Source organism: Pinus tabuliformis, chromosome 3_1 (assembly GCF_031772625.1).
Source record: "Pinus tabuliformis cultivar Carrire ecotype Pingquan chromosome 3_1, CPIR1, whole genome shotgun sequence".
Taxonomy (NCBI): domain Eukaryota; kingdom Viridiplantae; phylum Streptophyta; class Pinopsida; order Pinales; family Pinaceae; genus Pinus; species Pinus tabuliformis.
This window is the reverse complement of record NC_142301.1, coordinates 558,491,876-558,503,555: the sequence shown is the minus strand read 5'-3', so window position 1 is coordinate 558,503,555 and position 11,680 is coordinate 558,491,876.

The following is an 11,680-nucleotide window of genomic DNA, read 5'->3' as shown; positions in this document are numbered from 1 at the left end:
TCAAGCTTGTCAAAAAATGAACCCATTTTCAATTTTTAAACCCCTGTGATTGCCATTCTATTAGTCTTTTGCACCTTGGTTGTGTACATCCCATCACCACCATCCCTTTAGCCAATCATACGCTCTCACTTGGTTGTTTTACCCTTTTTGAGGAACAATCGTAATGAGTGGTCTTATTAAACAACCTGTTCACATAAATCAACATGTTTTGAGAAGTTCCAACATCACCGGAACCAGTTACTACCCTTGACACCACTCATTCCTCAAAATAGAGTCCTCTTTAAACCCTTTTCAGACTCATTAAATATGAAAAGATTGTCGAGAACTTGTCTTTTTCAGCTCGCTAAAGTGATTGGAAAAGTCATCCCTTTGGTATTATTTTATCCTTTTTTGGACCTGAGGGATTATTTTACAAAAAAGAACTTATGGATTTTTCTTTTCGTCCCTTTTCAAACTCTCTAAACATGAAAAGGACTGAGTTATCCTTGTCGTTAAACTTGTTAAAACAATAGCGACAAACTCGTCCATTCTAGACAAGACCGAATTTCACTATCACTAGACTCGTTAAAACATCAAATAGTGATAGGTTTGCCTGAAGGGCGAATTATAGAACAAGCATATGTTATCCTCCTCAAGCTTGACAAAAATAAAGAGGTACTGGTCAGCAATGACTGGGGAAAAAGGGAAGAAACTTAAAGAATTTATGGTAGCAGGTCGCTCTTGAACATGGCACTTTCACTTCATCTCCATTATTGAGTTGGGTTGGGTTATTCCGTTCACCGGTCATCTCACCATTGTTCTCTGATACCATCCATACTTTGGGGTTAACGCTACCAATTCATCTCAGTGTCACCGACATGTTCAAGAGAAGTCATCCAATTGAGAAATCACCATCCAGTTAATGTCTCATACACTGCAATACCTCCAACCTTAATTTTTTTTCATGACCACCATTCCTGAACCTTGTGTCGTCAGTTCATTTTCACCTCCAGAAATCATTTTCTTTGTTTCATGTCGTAGATGTGGGATACATCAAGGCCCTCCTACGACGAGTCACTTCTTGTTGACATCAGCTCATTATCCAAGAAGTTGATTTAGAAACACCCCTTTCAGTGCTTTGAAGCTTGCATACATCAATGGCAAGTTTCTCACTTCCGACGATAGGTTAACATCAATGGCCTTCAACCGAAAGATTTTGTGTGGTGTTCGACATCGGATCATATATTCATGCCACATGAATTATACTATAGTACCTTGAGGGTCATTATCATTATCGGTGATTCCTCTTGCGTCTGTTAACAACTTACATCATTGGCTAGTAATCAGGCGATGTCTTTCCATGTTCGACTTCAGAACATCTCTTCACATGGACTGACTTTTACATCGAGTGAAGATTGAACAAGTTTGAAGACCCAAGATCTAGTTTCATCCATCTAGGCTAGGATATATTCAGGGACATAAAAACATCAAATGTAAAAAGGCTCTACATAGATGGTCATCCTAACCATGGATGATGACTCTATATCTGAAGAATCACCAGTCTGTATCTACATACGACTATATGATCTATGTATATGAAATGAATTTATAAAGATGAGCATGGGAATGCCTCCCTCAGCTAGATCATGAAAAATTATATTATGATGATTTATTTTATTGTAACTTATGCAGGTCACCTTCTAGTTCGAAACTTCGGATCCTCATGATAAAGAATTTCACTGGACATCAATATTTACGACTTCATGCTTTAGGGGGAAAATTTTATAGACATATTTGGGCACATCAACCCCAAACTTATATGTCGATAAACTAGGGCTCATCGACCCCTAAAAGAGTTGTTTCATACCCTAAAGGGACATAGTCATCTGAATACATCATTCCCCAAAAGTTCCATCTGAGAAGCCATCCAGAAATTGCCTAAATTGAACCATACTGACTACTCCACTGGCAAAGTGTGATGCATACCGAATGGTACACTATTACGGTGTGATGCATACTGATTAGGCCTTCTATAGGGTGTGATGGGCGAGGATGGACAAATGTCCAAGATAGTATGGTAGGTGGTTGCTCATGGAATCTTCTAGAAACTTCTCCTGTGCCACTTGCCTCTTTGAATTCACCCAAGGATGAATAAGGGATCTAAGAAATCTCCAAATGGAACCAATTGTAACAAGTGGAATGACACTAATCAAACCCCAGGGATGACTCACACCCTTGCACACATCTATAAATGGATCTCTCATCTAAGAGATCTAGAGGCTGGAATATTGTGAATTGTAAGGAAGTGCTGATAGTTTGTAATTGAGGAAAGAGCATTCTATTGTTGGTGTGATCTTGCTATTTCATGAAGTGAAGAGGGATTGAAGTTGGGAGGATGATGCTGGATCAGACAACTGGGTTGTAATTCTCCCTTCTATTAATAAAGTTCTTCAAGTTTTCTTCTATATGATTGTGCAATTGTGAATGTTATCAATTGTGAATGCTATCATTTGTTCATTATATATCTGATTCTGTAATGTTTATGTTGTAGTAGATCATGATGCTTTGATGGTTCTTTGTTGCTGTACATGTGCAGGTACTCTCTAAGCGTGTTAAGTGTAGGGAGAAGTTACAAGCTCTATCAAAGGGGAGAGAGATCAAGCAAGGGATTAAGCAGAAGTTCCAGGTTGGTTCCATTATCTTTCTCTTATCTGTTACACATAGAAGAAATCATTGGATTGATTTAAACTATTGTTTCTAGGGTAGTTGCCAAACCTAGAGGGCTAGTTGTTCGACAAGACACTAGTTTTCCTAGAAACGGTGCGCTGCAACTGTTGAGTGAACAACGGATCAACATGCAGCAGTTGAGCTTACAGCGCAATGAGGTCGTGTCTCAGAACAGGCAGATGGTATAGTTAATCGAAGAACCCTGCCATATGGTCCCTGAGCTAGCCATCCTAGCAAAAGCACCAGTAGAGGTGCGCATCCAGATATTAGCAGCAGGGGTGCGCGAGGTGCAAGAAGAAATGGCCAAGGTTCAACTGGAGCTGAACCTTCAGATAGTAGAGTCGCGGTTGAAGGCGCAGCGTTCAACTCCTCCAGAGGTAAGGGAACTAATCCAAAATGGATCCAAAACTCCCTCTAAGTCTTCAAAACCCAAAAACTATCACATGAGAAAAACCTTTAGAAAATTCAGATAACACTATCGGGAGGCAAAAACATAAAGAAAACAGTGAAATGAAGCCTATCGAAGGTAAAAGGAGAAATGCATAGGAGTCGTCGGATCTGGCCAATCAACAGTCCAGATCTGATCAGCAAATCACAATCGGCAGTGGCAAGCAAAGGCTATCGATGGAGACCACATGGAATATGCGATAGCGATCAGCGGGGTCAATGAGGACCATCGATCAAGCGCGTAGATCAACAGCCTAAGTTGAATCACAATATCACGTTGGCAAACCATAGAGGAGCGCTTACAAATGGCCCGGGGGTATGTGCGATATGCGATTGCAATCAATCACATCGCAACATCGCATCGGAGCATTATAATGGACTAGGGCCGATATAGACCTAACTCGCAATAGCTGGACACGATGGAGAAATAGGTGACATTTCATATATTTTGAGATCCGGAAAATGACATTTTCCTTTGTATTTTCATTTTTTGTTAAATAAATGAAATACGAAGGAAAAGCATCGATGCGATGAAATGAGACCCGAAAGGGTTTATTAATGCAGTTATATTATTTCAAGTCTGATATGAGCCATTTTTCAGGATTTTCAATGTTTTAATGTACTTTTAAATATATAGGGAAATCACGAAACAAGCGGTATTTCGAGTGGGCTATAGGAAATAAGTGGTTTTGGCCGGGCTCCACCCGAGCGCATACATTGGCTGCCATGTGTCCAGGCCCCGGAGAGAGAAAACCACCCTTTTTTGGCAATTAAACCCTGTACGTATGGGCCGTCCGAAATGAACCTCAGCCATTGGATCTAGATCTCTCAGATCAACGGTGGAGATGCGATAAGAGACATAACGGTGGACACGATAGGAGTTGTAAGACGGAATCTATAGTATTGCAAATCTGATAAGCGGTAGTTTGGTGGATTTTCACAGTTTTTAGTGTGTTTCTCTCTGTAAACAGAGAACACTGTTTCTAGGGATTTCAAAGGCCCAATGGTCCATTCCATTACAGAACAGGTGGCCACCATCCCTGAAGGCATTTAGCAATGATTACTAACGCTTAGAGGGGGATTCGAGTGGACAGAGGCCAGGAGACGGAATGCTTGAGAAGGGGAAATGAATAGACAATGCCGATTGGCTATAAAGCCACAAAAGACAAAAGACAGAGACAAGCAATGCTAAGACAGATAGAAAATAGAGACGGAGAGTCAGTGAGGAGAGTGTGTGTACTCAGAAAGACTTGGGGGATCCAAGTAAAGCCTTGTTGTTTTGTATCTGTTGTGTGAGACTCAAATTGAGCTCACTTTTGTAAAAAAATTCCTTTTGGAGACATAATAGAGAGGTCACCACTGAAGGCTGGACCAGGAGACGTAGCCCAGGAGTGTTGGGTGAACTCCTTATTAAGCTTGTTGTGTTTATGTGTGTTTGTCTATTATGTTCTTTAACTGCTTCATTGTCTATGTACTTCGCAATCTTATCAATCCATTGTACAAAATAACATAGGAAAATCCATGAACATGAGCCTATAATACCTTAATAATTGTCTAAGATCTCATTATCAGATCAAGTGGTATCAGAGCTTTAGGTTGCTAAGGTTAGACAAGCTTGTGCTGGATTGTTGAATGCTAGCTAGGTCAAAGGTAAAATTAGGAGAAGGAGAACTGGTTGAGGCTAACCCAGAATTTGGAAGAGTCTATCCTAGGAGGGAAATGGCAGAACAAGTCTCATCGGAATCAGACTCTCAGTTCATGGACAATTTCATGATCATGAGAGCCATGATGGAAGAAATGTATCGAGAATTTATGAAAGGTCGAGGTGAAAGTACTTCAACCTCCAAACAAGACAAAGGAACAGAGGAACCTCTTCTAGATGGCCATTCAAAAGGCAAAGGAAAAAGAGAATAGCCTTCTCCATCAACACCTCCTTCTAGCCCTGAAAATAAAAAGAAGAAAATATATTTGATTAAATTAGATGTAAAATTTGATTTGCCAATATATGATGGAGAATTAAATGCAGAAAAGCTAGATAACTAGATTAGACAGATTGATGTATATTGTAGGGTGTAGAACATTGATTCAGAAAGGAGAAAGATTCAGTTGGCCAGCCTTCGCCTTGGAGGAACTGCCCTAGTGTCGTGGGAAGGCAGGACACAAGCTGATTTAAAGAAGCATGGTAAAATTCTTTCTACCTGGAGTGAATTTGTTTTTTCCATTAAAAAACAATTCTATCCACTAGCTTATATGCAGCAAGAAATGATGAGTTGGAAAAAATTTTGCCAATTAAAGGGGCAAAGTGTACAAAGCTATACCCAGGAATTTAGAAAAAGAGCTTTAATTCTAGGCATTTGTATAGACTCACTTGAAACTTTGATGAAGTATATAGGTGGTCTACATAGCTATTTGAGGCACACCATTCTAATGTTTAACCCTACTAGCATAGGTGACGTATCAGTTCAGGCTACACATCTAGAGGCTAGAGGCAAGAATGTGAACCCAGAGATTGCGGGATCATCAAAACCCACTGCAAGCAAGAACAAGGAATGAAGAAGCAAAAATGGAAGGAGAGGAAGACAAACACTGTACAGAAAGAAAAACCTTCATTCACTCACTGCAAGAAGGATGGGCACAATGATGAACACTATTGGTATTTACATCCGTAGCTAAAACCCAAGAAGTTCGATGGTAAGAAGAAGAAGACTACTACTGTTATTCAGAAATATTTTGGGTCAGACTCAGGTGATGAAACAACAGTCATAGCCACAGTTATATAAGGTAAAAATTTTGAAGCATCTACAAGTAATTATGCAGAATCTATTGATAATGAAGATAATGAGAGGAAAAGACATGAGCTTTTTCATATTAGAGTTATTTCCAAGCATCAAAAGGTTGATACTTTCTTTGATAGTGGTTCACAAGTAAACTTGATTTCTGAAACAATTGTAAAGAAGTTGGGCTTACTAGCAACACCTCACAAGAAGCCATATCCATTAGGTTGGGTATGTGATAAAGAAAAGCTACAAGTGACTAGACAATGTAAACTTAGGTTTGCTATTGGGTCAACTTTTGTAGATGAGGTTGAGTTAGACATAGTTCCCTTGCATATATGTGGTATTGTTTTAGGAAGTCCTTACTTGTATGATAGAAAAGCCATTTTCTATAGAACTGAAAATAAGTATCAACTCAAAAAAGATGGAATAGAATATATTGTAAGAGGTCATCAGCTCAGAAATAACTACACTCTCATAAACTCAGGGCAGATGAAAATAATTGTAAATTCATGCAAGCAATTTTTACTAATGTTTGTAAAGGAAAAGACCCTTGATAAAACCAATGCGTTTGAAGGTTGTGATGTTAAACAGAAAACTAATTTAGAAAAAGTTGTTTCAGAATATGGTATCCTATTTCAAGAACCTAAAGGTCTACCACCCAAAAGGGAAATAGTACATGATATTCATTTGCAGCAAGATGCTGCATTGCCTAACATCGGAATGTATAGGTTATCCGCTTTAGAGAATGTAGAGATCAAGAAGCAGGTACAAGAGCTGCTCGATAAAGGATTCATCAGACCAAGCACATCAGCATGTGGATCTCCAATTATGTTGGTGATAAAGAAAGACGGTTCATGGAGGATGTGCATTTATTACAGAGCACTGAATAAAATAACGAACAAAAATCGTTATCCTCTCCCTCACATTGATGATCTATTAGATTAGCTGAAAGAAGTTGTTTGCTTTTCCAAGTTGGACTTGTGTAGTGGCTATCATTAGATCAGAGTAGCAGAACAAGATGCATGGAAGACTGCTTTCAAAACAAAGCAAGGGCTGTATGAATGGCTAGTTATGCCTTTTGGCTTAACTAATGCTCCTACCACTTTCATGAGAGTTGTGAATGATGTACTTAGGCCTTTTATTGATGATTTTGTAATTGTATATTTAAATGACATTCTTGTTTTCAGTAAAACATGGGAAGAACATTTGAAGCATGTAAAGTAGACTTTAGATGTTTTGAAAAGAGAAAATCTCTATGTTAACTTATCAAAATGTGAATTTGGCAAAACATCTTTAAATTATTTGGGTCATATTGTAGGGGATGGTGAATTGAAGATAGATCCCTCTAAGGTTGAAGTCATTATGAACTGGCCTAAACCCAAATTTGCTACAGAAGTTAGGAGCTTCCTACGAGCAGCACAATATTCGAGAAATTTTATTGCTAACTTTTCCTTGATTGCAGCTCCCTTACATGCTTTAACAAGATTGAACAAGTGTTTCAATGGGGAGGCAAACAACAGAAAGCCTTCGACAACTTGAAAGAAAAGTTTAGCACAGCACCAATACTAGCATTGCCAGATCTTCAAAGACCAATTGAGATTGAAACAGATGTCAATGACTATGCCATGGGAGCAGTGTTGATGCAACATGGTAAACCCATATGCTATCATTCTAAGACATTTAATTCTACAGTAGTTAGTTATCTCACATATGATAAAGAATTGTATGCATTAGTACAGAGTGTGAAAAGGTGGAAAAATTACCTAATGGGCAAAGGAACAGTTATACATACTGATCATCAACCACTTCAATATTTGCACTCACAAACCAAATTGCAGCAATCAAGACACTATAGGTGGATGGGTTTTCTACAACAATTTCATCTTGTCATCAGATATAAGAAAGGCATACACAATAAGGTTGCAGATATGCTATCAAGACCAATCATAAATGCATCTATTATACTTAAGCATAACTCAGTATTGCATGAAAGCTACATTGAACAATATGCTCAAGATGTAGATTTTAAAGATGTATATGCAACTTTAAGTCATGGCAAACAAGTGGAAGAATTGGATTATCATGTTAAGGACAAACTCTTATATCATTTGGGAAAGTTATGCATTCCTCAAACTAAAAGAGTTAACATAATCTGAGAAGCACATACTTCTCTAATATCAAGTCATTTTGGTGTAAGTAAAACAGTTGCTCAGCTGCAAAGGTTTTGTTATTGGCCAATAATGCATGAAACAATTTCTAGATATATTAAATGGTGTACCATGTGTGCTAAAAGCAAGCCCAACAATAGAAAACTAGGCTTGTACACTCCACTTCCAGTTCCTTCTAATCCTTGGGAAAGTGTTTCCATTGACTTTCTTGGGGGATTGCCAAAGTCTAGAAAAGTTCATGATTATTTATATGTTATTGTGGATAGGTTCAACAAAATGTGTATTTTAATACCTTGTAACAAGCACATTACAATGTAACAAACAACAAAGTTGTTCTTTCAGCATGTATGGGTTCATTTTGGGTTACCCACTTCTATTGTATCTGATCGATATTCCCGATTTGTTGGGAAGTTTTGGTCAAGTCTATGGGAGTTGATGGACACCAGATTGAAGAAGAGCACAAAATTTCATCCACAAACAGATGACCAAATAGAGGTGGTCAATAGGACAGTGATCCAGTTGCTCAGGGGCTATTGCAACAAGCATCCCAAGCTTTGGGATGAACACTTATGTTATGTGCAACATGCTTACAACCGGGCTAAGCACTCTTCTACACAAAGATCTTCTTTTGAGACTTGTTTTTGTTTTACACCAAGGTCTCCCTTGGATTTTGTCTTTAGTAGAGACATAGCAGTTGATGGACATAGTGATGTGGACAAAGCAACCAAGTTCATTGAACAGATCCAAGAAATTCACTAGGCAGTGCAGGAATAGCTGGAGAGAAGCTAGGCCCAGTACAAGGCAAGGCATGATAAGCATCAAATTGAGCATAACTTTCAAGTTGGTGATCAAGTTTGGTTGTACATTAGCAAAGATCGAATGCAAGGTGAAGGTAACAAGTTGAAGCCAATAAGGTATGGGACTTTCAAGATACTTGAGAAAATTGGTGAGAATACTTTTCACCTTGATTTGCCAGCTTACATGCACACATATTCAGTAGTTAATGCAGAGAACTTGAGACCGTTTGAACCTTCATTGATTGAAGTTCCCGAAGAGAAAATTCAGTTGCCTTCTATTGATGATCTGTTGCCTGAATATCTCAATGAGTTTCAGGAAGATACAGTTATGGATAGGAAGGTGAGAACTATGCACAAAGGGGATGTTGAGTACCTCAGAACTGGACTCAAAGGTTCAAAACAAAGCAGTGCAAGATGGATAGAGATTTGATAAGTGAGGAAGCTGTATCCTCACTTGATTGATGCTCAAAAACCAACTTTTGGTGGTCTAAAAGCCTTTTCAGTGGGAAGGCGTGATCCAAAATGGATCCAAAACACCCTCTAAGTCTTCAAAACCCAAAAAATATCCCATGAGAAGAAATTTTAGAAAAGTCGAATAACACTATCGAGAGGCAAGAACATAAATAAAACAATGAAATGAAGCCTATCGGAGGTCAAAGGAGCAATGCACAGGAGCCTTTGGATCTGGCCGATCAACGGTCTAGATCCGATCAGAAAATTGCAATCGGTAGTGGCAAGTAGAGGCTATCGGCAGAGACCACATGGAATATGAGACAGTGATCAGCGGGGTCAACGAGGACCATCAACCAAGCACACAAATCGATGGCCCAAGTTGAATCACAATATCGCGTCGGCAAACCATAGGGGAGCACTTACAAACGACCCGGCGGTATGTGCGATATGCGATTGTGATAAATCGCATCGCAACATCGCATCGAAGCATTACAATGGAGCGGGGCCGATATAGACCTAACTCGCGATAACCAAACCTGATGGAGAAATAGGTGACATTTCATATATTTTGAGATCAAAAAATTGACATTTTTCTTTGTGTTTGCATTTTTCATTAAATAAATGAAATACGAAGGAAAAGCACTAATGCGATGAAACCGGACCCGAAAGGGTTTATTAATGTAGTTTTATATTATTTCAAGTCCGATATGAGCCATTTTGTGGGATTTTCAACATTTTAATGTATTTTTAAATACAAAAGGGAATCATGAAACAAGCGGGATTTTGGGCGGGTCGTAGGCGGTAAGTGGTTTTGGCGAGGCTTCGCCCAAGCCCATACATTGGTTGCCATGTGTCTAGGCCTCGGAGAGAGAAAAAGACCATTTTCAGGTTGTTGTACCTCGTACACATGGGCTACCCAAAATGAACCTCAGCCATTGGACCTAGATCTCTCAAATCAATAGTGGAGATGTGCTAAGCGACATAAAGGCAGACCCGATAGGACTTATAAGGCAGAATCTATAGTATTTCAAATCCGATAAGCAGCAATTTGGTTGATTTTCACAGTTTTTAGTGTGTTTCTCTATGTAAACAAAGAATGCTATTTTTGGGGATTTCAAAGGCCCGATGGTCCATTTAGTTACAAAACAGTTGGCCACCATCCCTGAAGGCGTTTAGCAATGATTACTAATGCTCAGAGGGGTATTTGAGCGGACATAGTCCAGGAGCCAGAAAGCCCGAAAAGGGGAAATGAACAAACAACATCGATTGGCTTTAAAGCCACAAAAGACAGAAGACAGAGACAAGCAGCACTGAGACAAAGAGAAAACAGAGATGGTGAGTTAGAGAGCAGAGTGTGTGTACTCAGAAAGACTTGGGGGATCCAAGTAAAGCCTTGTTGTTTTGTATCTGTTGTGTGAGACTCAAATTGAGATCACTTTTGTAAAAAATCTACTTTTGAAGACATAATAGAGAGGTCACCACTGAAGGCTGGACCAGGAGACTTGCTATGTTTATGTGTGTTTGTCTATTATGTTCTTTAACTGCTTCATTGTCTATGTATTTCACAATCGTATCGATCCATTGCACAAAGTAACATAGGAAAATCCATGCACATGAGTCTGTAATACCTTAATAATTGTCTAAGATCTCATTATCAGATCAAGAACAGCGTGCCGTTCCATTACATTGGGGATGGAGGAGATCAGCAGTGCAGTGAGGGACTGCACCAAAATGTTGGAAGAATCGTTTGAGTTCCTCACCAATCTGCAGGAGGAACCAAACATACAGTGCTTAGAAACATAGGTGCATGAGCTACAATAGCAGTATGACAGTGTCAAAGGGACTGTGCAGATGGTGGCCCTCACACAGAGGCTCGCACATATGCAATAGGCCAAAGCACTTAAGCAGAAAGTAGATGCAGCGTGACAGAGAGAAGCAATTTTGAAGGAGCGTGTTCAGCCTTGGATCGACGAGGGCTTCATAATCACTGCAACAATTGAAGGCAAGCTTGCGTAGATGTAGGGGACAAAAGAATAGATACAGGGGAGCAGTTTCGACACCACGATCTCGGAACAACGACTACAGGAGATTCAGCAGGCATTCGCTCAGTGCGTTGCCGACCTTGTAGTAGTCCGAGCAAGGTTAGGATGTCTCCATGTGAAGATCTCCACACCGACAGAGTGAATCAAGGGCGAGTCATGATGTTTGTGTTAGGGGCCTATTGGGCATGGGATCCCCCCAAGGCAACTTTTGGGGCTTAAAGCCCAACTTTTGACTAAGTCCGATGTAAAGCCTCTGTGATTTATTTGTGTGGAGCGTGAAGATGGTAAAT